General features: G+C 43.7%; 1 protein-coding gene across 5 annotated transcripts in view; it reads left to right on the top strand.

The window, feature by feature from the left end:
* Positions 1-18542, top strand: part of Lrrc8b (leucine rich repeat containing 8 family, member B) — a 74874-nt gene that overhangs the window by 23130 nt on the left and 33202 nt on the right. Inside the window, exons 1-2 of one of the 5 annotated variants that reach the window (XM_011249508.3) lie at positions 15046-15774; positions 16368-16506. The exons of 3 other annotated variants lie outside the window; for them this stretch is intronic. The gene's annotated coding sequence lies outside the window, so the exon portion shown is untranslated. Of the gene's footprint in view, positions 1-15045; positions 15775-16367; positions 16507-18542 lie in introns of those variants that run through there. One more of the 5 variants, XM_030254651.1, reaches the window with a different exon arrangement.

An 18542-nucleotide genomic window follows, 5' to 3' on the forward strand; every position in this document is an offset into this window, starting at 1 on the left:
TGTGGAACTCTCAGCTTCTCCAGCACCATGCCTGCCTGCATGCTGCCATGCTCCCTGCCATGATGATAATGGATAAACCTCTGAACCTGTAAGCCAGCCCCAGTTAAATGTTTTCCTTTATAAGAGTTTCCCTGGTCATGGTGTCTCTTCACAGCAATAAAACGTTAACTAAAACAGATTCTATTATAATTGCCAGTCAACTATGCTTACAGACATTTATAATGGTTAGTATAACTCCCACCTTTTGTCACCTTACAGAAGTGGAATGGAGACTAAACTCTCCACCAGATCCTCAAGTTTTATGTAATTCTCCATGTGAGCATCTGCTAACAGTCTGTGAGGAAAGGTTGGAGTTGGTTGTGCGGGGAAAATAAACTCCTTCCGCACAGGTGAGCGTGGTTTCAACTAGGAAGGCCGGCAGTATGAGTGGAGCTAGGACACGGTGGGCAAGATTGGTCGGGTGTATGGCCCAGGAGAACAGAGGCTGTATTTGTGAGCAGTTTCCTCTTTCATGGGCCACTAGTCCCTGATACCTTGTGGGTGGAGGTGGATGTCAGCACTTTGATGTTTTCATCAGCGTGGAAGTAGACTAGGCCAGCAGAAATTATTTCTGTTTGGACTAATGATGAAGCTGGCATCCTGAGAGGCTGCATAGCTTGGGTAATGCTAAGGTCGATGATGGAAGGGCTGGATGAGAGCTCCTTCTCCTGTGTGCATCTCCTGTACTGTGGGTCTAAAGCAGGTGATCTGGATACTGATTTGAGCAAGGGTTGAACGTGGTTTAGCAGGGTGTGCCAGCAATTCCAACCCACGGGAGGCTGAAGGATTATGAGTTTAAGGTTTCATCCTCAACTACATACTGAGTTCTAGACCTGTCTGGGCTATGTGAGGCCCCGTCTCAAACAAATATGGGTTGGGAATACAGCTCAGTTTAATGGAGCCCTGGATCTCTCTCACCTGGTAAGCTGTGATGTAGTGTGTTCCCAGCACTCTTGAAGATAAGAAAAGCAGAAATTCAATGTTGTCTTCAAGTAGGACCTGGAAGGCAGCCTGCGGTAGAGACCCCTGAGTGATGGAGAGATGATGGCTGGTAATTTCAATAACAACTTTCTTGATGTTGGTAATCATCTAAACTTGTGGAATACCATCATTGGTGGTAATCTTAAGAGGGTCAATATTCTAGGAACATTTAAAGCCAGCCACTGTCATGTACTAGACAGACAGGATTGAACAAAGATGTAAATCTTGAACATATCTTGCTTTCATGGCTTCCAGGTTGATTCTTATTTCTTGAATCCATGCCTACCTTTAGGCCAGGTTCTAGAGAGGAGAATCCTTTGTTTGGGCAAGCTTGTGAACTCTGAGCCTTGGTCCTCACAATGGCCTTGTTTCCTTAGTAGTTCCCATGACTCACAGGGTTGCCAAGCAGTCCCTCTGCCAGGCCCCTCCATCTGGAACATGTATGTGTGACCAGAATACAATCACTGAGTAGCCATTTTGCCCTTTGCCCTGTCAACAGACCTGGTTCCGTGAGATAGGTAGGAGTGGCTCCTCTGGGTTGATGCCTCTGGTGTGAGCATTGTTGGTTTTCCAGAGCCACCCACTAGGCAGCGGCCACCCCCAATTCACTAAGCGAATGCACGTGTGCATGTTAGTCTGCCGTTCATTCCATCCAGTGTCACAGCCTCCTCTTTCTGGCAGAGCTCTGGAAGGTAATCACACGGATGCTAGCCATACTGTCAAGGAAAGTCCACAGGGCTCTTGTCAGAGTTACATCATCGATAGAAAACACCGGAATAGCCACATGTTATCATCTCATTAGCTGTGACGCTTTGGCTACATCAACTTTATCCACGATTTCTGCCTTACCTCGGCTGCTTCCTAGGGCCTGCAGGTCCTCACTCGGCACTTGTTTCGTCTTCAATACCTGGGAGGAGCTAGTCGGGAATCATCTTACTTGTCTTATGATGAACATGTGTCAGTTCAGTAGTGAGGGCTCTCATTGGCCTTTTCCTCGTTGTGAAAGTAGACCCAAAGCATTGCTGGTAAAATTAGGCTTGAATTTAAAGGGAAAGACTTTTTAAATTGATTTATAAAGAAGACTACAGATAAATTGGACTTTGAGGGTTTTTTTAAAAAGGTTTTTAGATTCATTGATTTTATTTTATGTGTGCTTTGCCTGCATGCGAATGTATAATTATGTGAATGTGTATTATGCCTGCAGAGGTCAGCACTGGGTGTTGGACGCCCTAGAAACAGAGTTAGGGATGGATATAAGCCACCACATGGGTTCTGGGAATCAAACCTGGCTCGTGGGTAAGAGCAACACGTGCTCCACCCTCTCTCCAATCTTACAAAAACCAGGTTAGACAATTACCACGGCAGTCCCAGGACCAGAGCAGAATAGCCTGTGACTCTCACCATTGCCCCACAGATGTGACAACACAACCAGCCACCCTTCACATTGTCAGTGCATGCACTGAGATTTGGGGTTATAACCCAGGGAAGCGGTGGGCCCTAATTGGTCTTCATGGCTGTCAGTATTCAGGGTGCTCAAAGAAACATAAATCTAGAAGGCAAAAAATAAAATAAAATACAAATTCTTTATTTGTTAGGTGTCTTAATGTTAGGAATTGAAAGATCACAAAGTTAGTGACCTTGCCAGTCTCCTTATTTAATGCAGTCTGCACAGAGAGTTCTATTCTATTATGACCTCTTTTTTGGAAAAAGCTGCGATGTTTAAAATTGCTGTGCGTGCTTGTGGAAAATAATATGTGCGTCCATATGGTGACTGTGTGCAGTCAAGTTTGACTGGAAGCAGCCGACAGAAGGAAGTTAAGTTCTTGGTACATCTTGTGTGTCTTTCCTCTCCAGTAAATCCTCAGGGTTGTTGCGTGTGATGGCCAAGTCTTTAAAGAATTCATTTTGAACAAAACTCCTCCTCCTCTCGTGAGGTTTTTATCTTGGTGTTTATCGTCCCAGTGCTGGGATCCAAAGTGTTCTCTGTCTATTTCTGTGACTTTGCCCTGATAATCTCATTTGGATTTACCAGGCTCAGCAGCTGCTGTTTTCACAGACTATCACAAAGTCGAATTAAGGTCTCAGATTGATAAAAATCCTTCTCCGGGTTGGCCTAGATTATTCAGAGGTTTGTTTGTTTGTTTGTTTGTTTGTTTGTTTTTACAAAACACAAACCTTACCCCTAGCCCTTGTAATTGTCATTTTCTTGTAAGAAAAATTTACAATGGTGTTAATCATATCCCAGGCCACGCCTCTCTGCTGCTTTCTGGTTGAACCTGAGTGTAGTTTGTAGAGTGATATTTCGTTGGTAAATCCAGATCTCTCCTCTCCTCTCCTCTTCTCTCTCTCTCTCTCTCTCTCTCTCTCTCTCTCTCTCTCTCTCTCTCTCGGAACGTGATGAGATCTCAAGTCCCTTGAGGATTCAGTGGTGTCTGGCATGATTCAGTAGATGTTTGCCAGCCGATTTTAAGTGATCCATTGGCTTTGGCAAAGCAGAATGTAACACTGAGAAGCAAAGCCTCCGAGAGTGTCCAATGCAGAATGATAACCACTTCATTAGATCAGCCTGCAGCTTTATCTGAAGAGGGGATCACGTGTTGAATCTCGAATTTTAATTTCATTATTTAATACAACAGGAATGTTTGGGGGCGCCTCGGCAATGCTAGCAATCCCGTTTGTCGATCCTCAGTTCACCCACTTCTGACCTGATAGAAAACATGGCATTACCCTTATATCCCCCCTGGTTTGTTTGTTGGCTATGAACACCATCCAATCTTCACCATTTTTCTTTGCACCCCCCCCCTTTTTTTTTTCCTTTTGAGAGTATTCTCCTCCTGTGTTCAGGACCAAAGCAATAGATGATGTTGTTGTTGTTGTTGTTGTTGTTGTTGTTGTTGTCTCCCTATACAACTAACCATTTCTGCATATACAGGGAATGGTATACCTCACTTTCAGAGGTGTTTTCAGAGACACGATCACAGTGGATTATGACAGTTTCCTGAAGGGGAACGGCAGCAGCTGTTCTGTCCTTATGGGTAGGCTCAGAGGACCCACCCAATATACACAGCAGAGCACAGAAGAGACACAGACAGGCCCCTGAGCTCTGTTGTCCCTTTCCCACCCCACCATACAGTCTGCCTACCCAGATGGCATTCAGTTTCCCAAGACATTTTTCACACAAGGAATTTAGTCAGTGATTATATCAGCAAACTTTACAAAAACTAATTGTCCATGGGGCTCTTCCCTACTAATAATTAGGTCTTGACATATATATATATACATACATACACACACACATATACATACACACATATATATGTGTGTGTGTATGTGTGTGTGTGTGTGTGTGTATAGGTATATATATATATGAATGATCAGAGAGGTTTCCTGCCATGGGATCTGGAAAGGGGAGTTTGCAGCGCTAGAGTAATTGTGGGTGACATCATCTGCTCAGGATCTGCTGGAAAACATGTGGGTGTGGCCAGGCAGGGGCCGATCCTTTTTAGACCTACAAGAAAAGCACATGCAGGACCCTTGCTTTTTCCTATTTTATCATGTTATAAATCTTCCTAGTACAGTTTTTGTTTTTGTTTTTTTTTTTTGTTTTTTTAGTTTTTTAGTTTTTTTTCCGAGGCAGGGTTTCTCTGTATAGCCCAGGCTGTCCTGGAACTCACTCTGTAGACCAGGCTGGTCTGGAACTCAGAAATCCACCTGCCTCTGCCTCCCAAGTGCTGGGATTAAAGGTGTGCGCCACCACCTAGTATGGTTTTTAAAAGAAAAACAAAATAAAGTTTACAATAAAAAAAAAAAATGGTTGGTTGGACCTTGGAGCTTTGCTTAAATGTAGTAAGCTTAGGGTGGGGTCATGGCCCAGCATGCACCTTCCAGGCTGAAGGTCACAGCTGTACTGTCTGCCCTTGCCCCTCCACACCCGATGCTCTGTGGTGGTTGCTAAAGGGCAAACATAATGGACGGCTTTTGCAAACTCCCATCATAGCCCATCTTCTTCAGCTTAGAATTCATTGGCAGCTTAAGCTCATGGGCTCCAGCGTGGATATAGTTTTCTACTTCCAACTTCCCCCTTCTGCTCCTTTGCAAACTGTTTTTCTTCAAGATAAAAGCACAGCTAAAATTTCCTGGTGAAATGGAGATGAACGTGAGTGAGGGCATCTCATTTAGCCCCCCAGAAGCAGTGACAGCAGGCTGTTTATAACAGGAAGCCGCGCACAGCCAGCTCAAGGGCCTCCCGCCTTGGTGTGGTTTCCCAGCATTCCCCTGTTTCCTGCTTGACTCTTCTACCTCAGAGAGAGAGGGGAGAGGACAGAGAGTCAGAGGACAGCTGGTGAGAGTCAAGGATTATTAGTTCTTTCAGTGTGAATTGAGGGTATTAATGCCGACGTGCTCATGCTTATCAAAATAATCTCCTAAGGGGCTGGAGAGACGGCTCAGCAGTTAAGAGCACTGACTGCTCTTCCAAAGGTCCTGAGTTCAAATGTGAGCAACCACATGGTGGCTCACAACCATCCATAATGAGATCTGATACCCTCTTCTGGTATGTCTGAAGACAGCTACAGTGTACTTACATATAATAATAAATAAATCTTTACAAAAATACCTAAGCTTTTGGGAATTTTGCAAGCCGCTTGTTAAATGGTCATTAAAACAAAAGAAAACAAAAAACAAAAAACTAAGTTATAGGGACAGCTCATTGATTAAGACCTCTAGCTGTTCTTCCAGAGGACCCAGGTTCAATTCCTAGCACCCACATGGCAGCTCACAACCATCCCTAATTCCAGTACCAGGAAATGCATTGACTACTTCTGTCCTTGGGCACACGGTGCACATATACATAAAATAAAATAAACTATGCTCAGTGTTTCTGCAGAGTTGAGGTGTTGTATAAGGTTGACACATTTGTTATATGTGCATCTCAATTGCACTTATGTTTGTTGGCTTGACATTACCCTTAGTGGGAATATTTATACCATGGAATATAGCAAAGTCTCTGAAGCCTAGCCCCCTCCGCCCCACTTTTCCAGAAGATTGTTAAATATTTATAGGAAACCATCAGGTATATTTATGATATTTTGGTTATATTTTTCAGGTGTCTACTTAGGAGACATTGAAATATAAGCCATGTCTAGAATGTGACTCAGATGACTCAGAGAGGGTGGGCATTGTGATTATGATGTTGTTGGTCGGCATGTGGGCTCTGGTATGCTCACTCTGCTTTTGTGTGTGGTTGGAATTTCCCATAATAAAAAGTTAAAACACTAATTAAGGTTGCTACACTATAAACAAACAAGCTGTGTGTCCTCAGTGGTCAGGCACAGGATTCTGGCCCAGCACTTGGCTGGCCCTTAATTCTTACTAGCAAATCCCTTTAGTGTAAAACTCTTCTCAAATTTTGGAGCCCGTATTCTGTGTCATGCAGATCATTGACTTTAAAGACCTTTTTCTCATTAAGTAGCATCAAGAAGTCACCGTGCAGTTTACGGTAGACATGAAAGCAAAGGATCCTGATACAGCGTTCCCAGAGCTTTCCTTACGGGTGGGGTAGGGGTGGGGACACATGCGCTTGCTGGATGGCAGGTCCTGCTTGCAAAGCCATTTGTACAAATAGGAAGAATGAGCCACATTATTGCTCAGCAGGCTGCCGACAGCTATATTCCAGCTGTGTGCCCTTTAGATTTACTTTCAGTCTAGCTAGTTCGAGTCATCACTCTTGAAAGGAGAGCTCTTCATCAGCTGCACCTCCCTGAGAGCTACCTTACTCATACGCTGATGTGTGTGAAATTACTGGCCTTTGAATTGAATCAGTTGTAATTTAATGACTTAAATCATCAAGGGCCACCTCTGTGCTGTCCGCATTTCACAAGGCAAACGTCACAATGTTTTTTCCTAACATGTACTATTGAGGTATCAAATGGAAAAGTTGTAACACCAACTACTTAAATACAATACATCTCTTGGTAAGGTTGGAATGTTCATGTCATTCTTGATATGAGTTTTGAGTATAATAGTTTCTTCCTGGATTTGATTATATAGTAATTCATACACACTTAATCTAGTTGACCAGAAAAACATTAAACTGAGTAATGGATGCAGTCAGTCATTATGACTATCCGGGAAACCTGGGCAGTGGAGAAACCGGGCTTTGTGATAGGGACAGGGAGGGACAATAGCCTTGAAGGAGAAGTAGGCTATGACACCCACCTTAAATGTTAAGTTATGCAGCCGGATGCTCAGTGGACAAAGGTAGGCTTAGATCATTCACCAGGTTTAATCATCAAAACAAAAGCTTCCCAATTCAAACTCAGATAAAATACTGAGATAAAATAACCAAAGGAAACGTGAGTGAGGGCAGGGTCCACCAACACCAAGCAGGAGCAGGAACCAGAAACAAGGGTAGGGCAGGTGAGGAAGCGACCCCAGCTCTCCCTCAGGCAGGCAGGCAGGCAGGCAGGCAGGCAGGCAGGCAGGCAAGTCATCTGGAGAACCCAGAGCCTTGGGAGTTTCTTCAGGGTGTGTAGATAGGAGGCGTGGTTAAAAATTAAGTCAAACCACGGAGATTGTGACATGACTGCTAAAGAATAGCACAGATTTAGTTCCTACAGTGGAACGGGCACTGGCTGTGATTTATCCCACCACATATTTAGTGTCTGGGCCTGGTGGCGGGAAACTCAGTGATTTCCACAGAGAGCATCCATACCAGATGGAGACAGAAAGAGGGCAGAGCAAATAACCTTCAGGTAGACAAACCACAGGCAAACTCTGTGCAGCAAAGGAAAATGAGCACAATTCTTCAAATTACTCTGCCCAAGTACTCTGGGGGTGATCAACAGAAGGACCCTGATAACATAAAGACAGCACTTATCTCCTAATGTGCTCCTTGCTCTTCATGTCGATGGATTAAGTATGCCTATGACCCGGAGTTGAGAACACAAGCTAGTCAGCATGGTTAGAGAGAAGTCATGTTTCTGGGTGCTTCTAGTCAGGCAGCCAAACAGCAGTTACTCTAAGGTACTTTCTTTCTCTTTTCCTCTCTTCCTCTCTTCCTCTCTCTGTCTCTGTCTCTCAATCTGTGTGTGTGTGGGGTGTGTGTGTGTGTGTGTGTGTGTGCATTCTATAACACATTTGTTTGGAGTGGATGTTGTTTGTTCTTTCAGACAGGGTCTTCCTATGTAGCCCAGGCTAGCCTGGAGACCATACTTTCTCTGCATCTATCTCTTATCTGCTGGAATTACATATGTGTACCACAATATAGCAATAAATTTCTACTAACTTTCCATAAATAAAATTAAGTTGCCTGTCTTTATATAGAATTCTTTTTAAATAATTATGTATTTATTTTATGTATTCTGTACATATACCGTAGTGTATATGTACACTGTAGCTGTCTTCAGACACACCAGAAAAAGGGTATCAGATCCCATTACAGATGCTTTCAAGCCTCCATGTGGTTGCTGGTAATTGAACTTGGGACCTCTGGAAGAGCAGTCATTGCTCTTCACTGCTGAGCCATCTCTCCAGCCCTTATATAGAATTCTTCTTTTTTTTTTTTTTTGCTATATTTTTTTCTTTTTTTTTTCTTTTTTCTTTCCATTTTTTATTAGGTATTTAGCTCATTTACATTTCCAATGCTATACCAAAAGTCCCCCATACCCACCCACCCCCACTCCCCTACCCGCCCACTCCCCCTTTTTGGCCCTGGCGTTCCCCTGTTCTGGGGCATATAAAGTTTGTATGTCCAATGGGCCTCTCTTTCCAGTGATGGCCGACTAGGCCATCTTTTGATACATATGCAGCTAGAGTCAAGAGCTCCGGGGTACTGGTTAGTTCATAATGTTGATCCACCTATAGGGTTGCAGATCCCTTTAGCTCCTTGGGTACTTTCTCTAGCTCCTCCATTGGGAGCCCTGTGATCCATCCATTAGCTGACTGTGGGCATCCACTTCTGTGTTTGCTAGGCCCCGGCATAGTCTCACAAGAGACAGCTACATCTGGGTCCTTTCGATAAAATCTTCAACATCCTTAATCATCAGGGAAATGCAAATCAAAACAACCCTGAGATTCCACCTCACACCAGTCAGAATGTCTAAGATCAAAAATTCAGGTGACAGCAGATGCTGGCGAGGATGTGGAGAAAGAGGAACACTCCTCCATTGTTGGTGGGATTGCAGGCTTGTACAACCACTCTGGAAATCCGTCTGGCGGTTCCTCAGAAAATTGGACATAGTACTACCGGAGGATCCAGCAATACCTCTCCTGGGCATATATCCAGAAGATGCCCCAACTGGTAAGAAGGACACATGCTCCACTATGTTCATAGCAGCCTTATTTATAATAGCCAGAAGCTGGAAAGAACCCAGATGCCCCTCAACAGAGGAATGGATACAGAAAATGTGGTACATCTACACAATGGAGTACTACTCAGCTATTAAAAAGAATGAATTTATGAAATTCCTAGCCAAATGGATGGACCTGGAGGGCATCATCCTGAGTGAGGTAACACATTCACAAAGGAACTCACACAATATGTACTCACTGATAAGTGGATATTAGCCCAAAACCTAGGATACCCAAGATATAAGATACAATTTCCTAAACACATGAAACTCAAGAAGAATGAAGACTGAAGTGTGGACACTATGCCCCTCCTTAGAAGTGGGAACAAAACACCCATGGAAGGAGTTACAGAGACAAAGTTTGGAGCTGAGACGAAAGGATGGACCATGTAGAGACTGCCTTATCCAGGGATCCACCCCATAATCAGCATCCAAACGCTGACACCATTGCATACATTTGCTATATTTTTTTAATTGGGTATTTATTTCATTTACATTTCCAATGCTATCCCAAAAGTCCCCCACACGCTCCCCCACCCATCCACTCCCACTTCTTGGCCCTGGCGTTCCCCTGTACTGAGGCATATAAAGTTTGCATGACCAATGGGCCTCTCTTTCCACTGATGGCCAACTAGGCCATTTTCTGATTCATATGCAGCTAGAGACACGAGCTCGGGGTGGGGGGTATTGGTTAGTTCATATTGTTGTTCCATCTATAGGATTGCAGATCCCTTCAGCTCCTTGGGTACTTTCTCTAGCTCCTCCATTGGGGGCCCTGTGATCCATCCAATAGCTGACTGTGAGCATCCACTTCTGTGTTTACTAGGCCCCGGCATAGTCTCACAAGAGACAGCCATATCTGGGTCCTTTCAGCAAAATCTTGCTAGTGTATGCAATGGTGTCAGCGTTTGGAAGCTGATTATGGGATGGATTCCTGGATATGGCAGTCTCTAGATGGTCCATCCTTTTGTCTCAGCTCCAAACTTTGTCTCTGTAACTCCTTCCATGGTTGTTTTGTTCCCAATTCTTAGAAGGGGCAAAGTGTCCACACTTTGGTCTTCGTTCTTCTTGAGTTTCATGCGTTTAGCAAATTGTATCTTATATCTTGGGTATTCTAAATTTCTGGGCTAATATCCACTTATCAGTGAGTACATATTGTGTGAGTTCTTTTGTGATTGGGTTACCTCACTCAGGATGATGCCCTCCAGGTCCATCCATTTGCCTAGGAATTTCATAAATTCATTCTTTTTAATAGCTGAGTAGTACTCCATTGTGCAAATGTACCACATTTTCTGTATCTATTCCTCTGTTGAAGGGCATCTGGGTTCTTTCCAGCTTCTGGCTATTATAAATAAGGCTGCTATGAACATAGTGGAGCATGTGTCCTTCTTACTGGTTGGAACATCTTCTGGATATATGCCCAGGAGAGGTATTGCGGGATCCTCCGGTAGTACTATGTCCAATTTTTTGAGGAACCGCCAGACTGATTTCCAGAGAGGTTGTACAAGCTTGCAATCCCACCAACAATGGAGGAGTGTTCCTCTTTCTCCACATCCACGCCAGCATCTGCTGTCACCTGAATTTTTGATCTTAGACATTCTGACTGTTGTGAGGTGGAATCTCAGGTTTGTTTTGATTTGCATTTCCCTGATGATTAAGGATGTTGAACATTTTTTTAGGTGCTTCTCAGCCATTCGGTATTCCTCAGGCGAGAATTCTTTGTTTAGCTCTGAGCCCCATATTTTAATTAGAATTCTTTAGAGAGCAGCTTTGTACATAGATCGTTTATATAGGAGGCCACATATGCTTCTTTTTTTTTAAATATACTGTTTCACATGACAAAGTTCAGGACTTAATATCCAACATCCCCGAGCCTGTAGTAGAAATGAGCAGCCTAACAAACACCACACACACACACCACACACCACACACCACACACCCTCTCACACTCTCCTGGGACTCTGATTGACTTTTCTATCTGCTTGTTAGTCCTCTGTATCTTTGAAGTCCACAAGCTCTGGGGTCTTCCCCTTTTACAGCTCCTGCAGCCGTAGCCCTCACTCTCCTGCACTGCTGGCCTTGTGGCCTAAACCAGGCTTGTCATTTGTCCTTGTGTCCCGGCTCTCCTTAATGGTTAGTGTGATACCAAGTCTGCATGCTGAATGAATGCCTATAAAACCAGAGTCCATTCCCATTAGGGAATCATTGTAATATCTGCTGGGGAGTGTGTAAACATGCGGATAGTAGGCTCGCCCTAACCTCTTTTCCCTGAGTCCAAGCTCAGTGCAATCATCCTTTCTTAGTTGTCCTAGGGACCACCAGTCTACCTGCTCCCTTTCCTATCTATGTTTCCCTCTTGAGGACAACGGTCTGTTAGCACCTTTCAGTTAAAAGCTACATTTGCCAAATCCTAAGGCAAAAGATCCTTAGATCTGTTCACTACCGTTGATCTGACATGAAACAGTTAGCAGGCTGCTCGGAGACCCCCACTTTCAATAAAGCCTTTCCCAGCCCAGCTACCGGTGTCATCCTAATCCCTGCCATGTTTCTTTCTTTCTCACCACGTTCCCCTGCACAGCTCCTCACACCGTTGCAGGGGTACGTACCTATGCCTGTAGGGTATCCCCCTGGCCCCCCGGGCTCGCCTCACTTCTCCTCTGCCAAAGTATTTACTTGCACTATTTCTTTTTTTCTTATTAGATATTTTCTTTATTTACATTTCAAATGCTATCCAGAAAGTTCCCTATACCCTCCCCCTGCCCTGCTCCCCTATGCACCCACTCCCACTTCTTGGCCCTGACATTCCCCTGTACTGGGGCATATAAAATTTGCAATACCAAGGGGCCTCTCATCCCAATGATGGCCGACTAGGCCATCTTCTGCTACATATGCAGCTAGAGTCAAGAGCACTGGGGGTACTGGTTAGTTCATATTGTTGTTCCACCTATAGGGTTGCCGACCTAGCTCCTACATTGGGTGCTTTCTCTAGCTCCTACATTGGAGGCCCTGTGTTCCATCCTATAAATGACTGTGAGCTTGCACTATTTCTTTAAATACTGCTTCATTTTTTCCGACTCCATGACTCTTTTCTAAGTCAATCATATACTTGATTATGGAATCTGCAGTCCGACGTGTCCTCACTACCCAGTGTATTCACAGAGATGCCACCCACAGACACATTAACCTTGTTCAGGACCACAGGACCTCCTTCCCACCAGGAAGCATCTTTTCCAGCCCCTCCTCTCACCCCCACCCCCACCCCATACACCCATAAAGACTAGGGCTGCATTATCCCCCAGGACTATGGTAGCTTCAGGAGAAGTGCTGGTTAGTTGTGGTTGGAATTTGTCATGATGGCTTAAACCTGTAATCCAGTCCTAGGGAGAAGTCAGGAGAATTTCAAGGTCAGCTTTGGCTACCTAGTGAGCTTCAGGCCGGTCTGGGCCACACAAGAACCTGTATCAAAACAGAGCAAAGTTTAGTATAAAACTATATTCAGTACTTGGTGTCAGGGTACACTCGTGGTCTTCCATAGACACGTCTTTCCATCTTCTTCCTTCATTACTTGGGGATCACAGAGCCTCACATCTATCAGGCAAGCACTCCACCACCTAGCTCCAGCTGAAATTACGTTTTCCTTCGGAGCTGATATTCTTTTTGTAAAAAAAAACAAAAAGATTTATTTATTATATTTATATGCGTACACTGTAGCTGTTTTAGACAGACCAGAAGAGAGTTTGAGATCTCATTACAGATGGCTGTGAGCGACCATGTGGTTGGTGGGATTTGAACTCAGGACCTTTGGAAGAGCAGTCAATGCTCTTAACCCCTAAGCCATCTCTCCAGCCCTGAGCTGATATTCTTAAAGTCAAGGGCATGGTTTACCTATCTCCTTAAGAAAAGAACAACCCGCATACTTAGAAGTACTCCATGTCCAGAATTAGTCATCTGTGCCTTACCTGTTTCCTTCCTCATCTTTGTTTCCTGTCTTCCCTGACCTTACTGAGTGCCATAAGGGGAAGCACAAACAAGAACAATCCACTTCCTTGTCCTCTTCATCCCATAATTCAGCAAATGCTCAACAAATTCTCTGCCAAAATAATTGAAACAAGACAACTCAAAAATATGAGGCTCCAAAAAAGAAAGTCTCTAAAATTTAAGTGTAATCTTTGATAGAAGGAGCAACAGAGATGGGGGAGGGAGTCTTAGAGGAAAGGGCTGGTCTGCTTCTCTTTTAAAAGTGAGTGTGTTTGTGTCTGTGTGTGTCAGTGTGCCTGTGTGTGCGCACACGCAGACATGCACACACAAGCACACAGACACACATGTATACACATATGCCTGCATATGTGTGCATATGTGTGCACGAGTAAACGTGTACACAGGGGCATGCACGCATGCAAACACACACACAACATGGTAAATAAGTGGGGACAGAGAAAAACTTTCAGGTGTTGTTTTTCTCCTTCTGCTATGTGAGACCTAGGGATTGAACTTAGGTTGTCAGGCTTGGCAGCAAGCTCCCTCACACACTGAGTCATCCCTCACACCATGGCCACTGGCCTGCTTCAATCCTCATCTTTCTGTGTGTCTACAGATAAAACATTTCAATTAAAGCTTTACTCAGATTCTTTGATCTCTTTCAATGCAACAGCAGTAAAACTGGCTCAGTTTATTAGGAGTGGCAGTGCCCTGGCAGAATAGGCCGTTAGGTATTTGTTAAACACATATAGGTATTTATTGAACACAGTCAGGACACGTGATTGGCATATTCCATATGTGTTTGTGCTCATATTCATGCACACTCAAATCGACTTGTTGGTCCCTCATTTTATTTGGGTGTCGCCCTCTTTTAAATTTTACTCATAATTGTGACAGCAGTGGGCTTGCCTGGTGGGATGGCACTTATGTGTCCTTTGCTTTTTGTGCAGTAACAGATGGAGGCTAAGGTCATAGGTCATTGAGGGTCTAACTTACTTGGGTTGCTAAGAATATTCATAAAAATGTTGCACTTTATGTGATTAAACTTATTCAACCCTGCATAAAGCCAGAAGAAAATAAATCAGTGAGTGAGAATTCCTTTAATCTTTCTAGGCTCTCTTCTACGCCCAATCTCCAAGGAATACGCAACATGGTGGCAGAGCCCATAAACGACATGGCAGCAGAGCCATTAAAGAGCATGGTGGCAGAGCCCATAAACGACATGGTTGCAGACCCCATATGCAGCATGGTCACAGAATGCATAGACAGCATGGTTGCAGAGCCTTTAAACAGCATGGTTGCAGAGCCCATAAGCAGCATGGTTGCAGAGCCTATAAACAGCTTGGTGCCAGAGCCCATATGCAGCATGGTCGAAGAGTGCATAAACAGCATGGTTGCAGAGCCTTTAAACAGCATGATGCCAGAGCCCATAAACACCATGGTTGCAGAGCACATAAGCAGCATATTTGTTGAACCCTTAAACAGCATGGTTGCAGAGCCTATAAGCAGCATGGTGGCAGAGCCCATAAGCAGCATAGTTGCAGAGCCCATAAACAGCATGGTTGCAGAGCCTTTAAACAGCTTGGTGCCAGAGCCCATAAACAGCAAGTTTGCAGAGCCCATAAGCAGCATGGTTGCAGAGCCCATAAGCAGCGTGGTTGCAGAGCCCATAAACAACATGGTTGCAGAACACATAAACAGCATGTTTACAGAGCACATAAGCAGCATGGTTGCAGAATGCATAAACAGCATGGTCGCAGAACATATAAGCAACGTGATTGCAGAGCGCATAAGAAGCATGGTCATTGAGCACATGAGCAACATGATTGTAGATCATAATAGCAGCATGGTTGCAGAGCCCATAAGCAACATCATTGCAGAGCACATAGGCAACATTTTTACACAGCATATAAGCAGCATGTTTACAGAGAACACAAGCAGCATGTTTACAGAATACATGAGCAGCATGGTTGCAGAGCACAGGAGAAGAAGCATGGTTGCAGAACACATGAGAAGAAGCATGGTTGCAGAACACATGAGCAGCATGGTTGCAGAACACATGAGAGGCATGGTTGCAGAGCACATAAGCAGCATGGTTGCAGAGCCCAAGAAATGATACCTTGTATTTATGTCAGAAGCAAAACCAGCAAGAATGAGTTTTAACAATACCTTGCTCTACCAAGCCATCGTACTTTAATTCTTACTGTGCCTGGATGATTGCATAGTAAGTTTATACTTCTCAGCAGAATAAAGATCCAATAGGATCCCCAGCAGAACAGTTCAGAGAAATGGGATCTATTTTCTAAGAAGCCAAAGCCACATTTCCCCCAAAGCCAGTCATTACGGATTGGATTGCCATTGTCTTTATGAGAACATTTACTAGCACGGACAGGATAGCTTCACTCTGTTCTCCACTCAACAGGGCTGGGTGAGTTACTCGTGTTTCAAATTGGCCAGTCCCACTACAGGAAAATACATTTACATAAAAGATTAGATCAGTTGCCAGACAACAAATTGAAGACTTACCTCTTGAAATCCCTCTTAGTGTGGCTCTGATTAAATTGATGTTGCCAAGGGAATGGACTTTTAAATGAAACTTTAATAGCACTCCAGCTAATTCCAAAGTGTGCCTCACTGCCCCCAGCTCTCAGTGGGATCAGATTTGGTTTCACTTCCTGGTTTGCCCACTCAGCCTGTTCCTGGGAAATATTTAAGTAACATAGGAGAGAAAAAGAAAAACATTGCTGCCAAGTGGAGGAATGAGTTTTAGTTTGGTTTAGATTCAGTTCATGCTGTCATTCTTTTATTTAAAATAGTTTTCAACTTTTATATATAAAGGGTGTATTTTATATATAGCACGGCCATACTTGGTTGTTATCATAGTTTGTTCTTGCTCATTCCCTCTTCTGTGACACCTTGCCCTGATGTTTTTTTCCATCCCATTTAGTGACTTTTTAAAATTAATTATTTTATTTATTTACATCCCAAATATTGCCCTCCCTTCCAATCCCTCTCTCCCAGAGTTCCTTGACCTCCCCCTCTGCACTCTACCAGAAACTGACTGAGACAGATGCAGATATTTACAGACAAGCAATGGACTGAGGTCGGGGACCCCCATGCAGTGATTTTTATAGAATGAAACTTCCTAATGGCTAAACTGGTAAGTCAGGGGTGTGTGTGTGTGTGTGTGTGCGTGCGCGCACGATCCATTCCAATGTTTAGTGTTTTCTTCAACTGCTCTCTACCATATTTCTTGAGATTGGCTCTTTCCCTGAACCTAGAACACACTGGTTGGCTAGACTGATCAGTCAGAAAACCCCAAGGACCCCCCTGGTTTTGTCTTCCCAGAACTGGGATTGAAGGCCACTCACTGTTTCTGGACAAACTCAGAATTTCATGCTTGCCTCATGGAGTCTTTACTGACAGAGCTATGTCCCAATCACAGTTGTATAACCTGGGAAAAAATAAAAATAAAAAGCTTACTTGGCAATGAAAGAGATGAGGTTCCCTTGTGGTGACACCATCCCTTCTACAGAACTGTTTGCTTAGGCACCAGTTGGGACACATGAAGTGTTGGTCCATAATTAGCATAATCATAATTTGATTTTCCTCAGATGTGATTGTAGGCTGCGTGACATAATGCCTAATTTTTCCAATGATCAACAGCCCAGTTTATTAAGGTGGCCCCTTGTTTATCAGATAGTTGACAAGGCTCTGCAAGTACTGGCGCCCTTTTGTGTGTTTTAAGTGATTGTGCTTGTTAAAGCCTTGCGTGAAATTTGGCAATTTGTTCTAAAGCAATATTTGTGTGGTAAAAATATTTAATTCTACTGAAGTATTCAGGTATCCTCTAAAATGCCACTTAGCAAATTCATTTCTTTAAAAAAAAATGTTAAGACTTTAGGAAAATCCTGCTTCCTCAAAATCTAATTGTCTAGTTACATCATTTGCCAGGCTAATCTGGAAATTTGATTTTTTTTCTACTTGGAATTTTAATGGTGACATCCATTTCTGCTTTACTTCTGGAGATTACCATATATATATGTATATATGTGTGTGTGTGTATATATGTGTATATATATTCAATTAGGCCTTCTATTTGTGTTGGGCTTTTATCAATGAATGTTTTCAAATTAATATCACTGAATTGTGTTCTCTGAGATAGTTTTCCATTATTCCATTGTGCAATGACTTTTTACTACATGTAATATCCAGTCTAAACTCCCCCAGATAATAATTACTTGGATATCTGTTATGCTCAGGGCTTGGATTGTATTCTCAAAATTTATTAAATTTATTGACATTTGAGACTTTATTTAATATTTGATCCTAAGCTTCCTTTTCTTCCTCATGCTTGTGTGGAAAACTCCAGTGTGCCCTGTTATCCTGAGTTCACCTTGCCTCTCTGTGTCCTTCATTTCATGGTGTGCCCCCCCCATGAGTCCTTCATGAGTGTGCCCCCCTAGTCTTTCATGAGTATGCCCTGATTCTCTGTTGCTTTTCCCTTCACCCCAAGCTGTGCACACTTGTACACCTTGCAGCAACTATTATTCCTTACCCAGTGTTACCTTGAGACACATTGTATCAATTTCTTTGTTTTCTTACATTGTGTCTTCTTCCATCCAAAGCACAAACTCCTAGGCAGTCCCATCTCCCTCATCACCTGGGAGAAGATAGTACACACAGAAGCTCCGTCCTGATTTGTTCTCACGTAGTGTCCATTCGAGATATGAGATTCTTTCACTTTCTCTTGGTGGCTGTTTGAGGCCACCTAGTTGATGGCAGATGATGACCCCTTATTCCTACTTGTCTTTCAGCCAGCAGTGACTCCATGGTGGCATTTTCTGAATAGCTAAAAGCTCCACAATAAAAACAAATGGTGTCAAATATAAATAGGAAAATATTATTTACTGGGGCGTTGGGCGTTGGGCGGGGGTGGGGGGGAGACAGGGAAAAAAGTCAAAAGGTCTTTCCACCTTTTGAATTTGGCTGCTTAGAAAAACGGCCTAAGAAAGAGCCATCATCAGCCGGACCCTCTGATTCCCTTAGTCTCTTCAGGAGAAGCTTTCTGTGTTCCCTCCTGCCCCAGAGTCTTTATTGAGGCTGAGCCACCCCCCACCCCCACCCCCACGACCCTCCAGCCTCTTCCCTGTTGACAGGAGGTTCAGTGAGTCTCTAGTCTCCGTGGGCAGGAAC

This window comes from Mus musculus, chromosome 5 (assembly GCF_000001635.26).
Source record: "Mus musculus strain C57BL/6J chromosome 5, GRCm38.p6 C57BL/6J".
Classification (NCBI taxonomy): domain Eukaryota; kingdom Metazoa; phylum Chordata; class Mammalia; order Rodentia; family Muridae; genus Mus; species Mus musculus.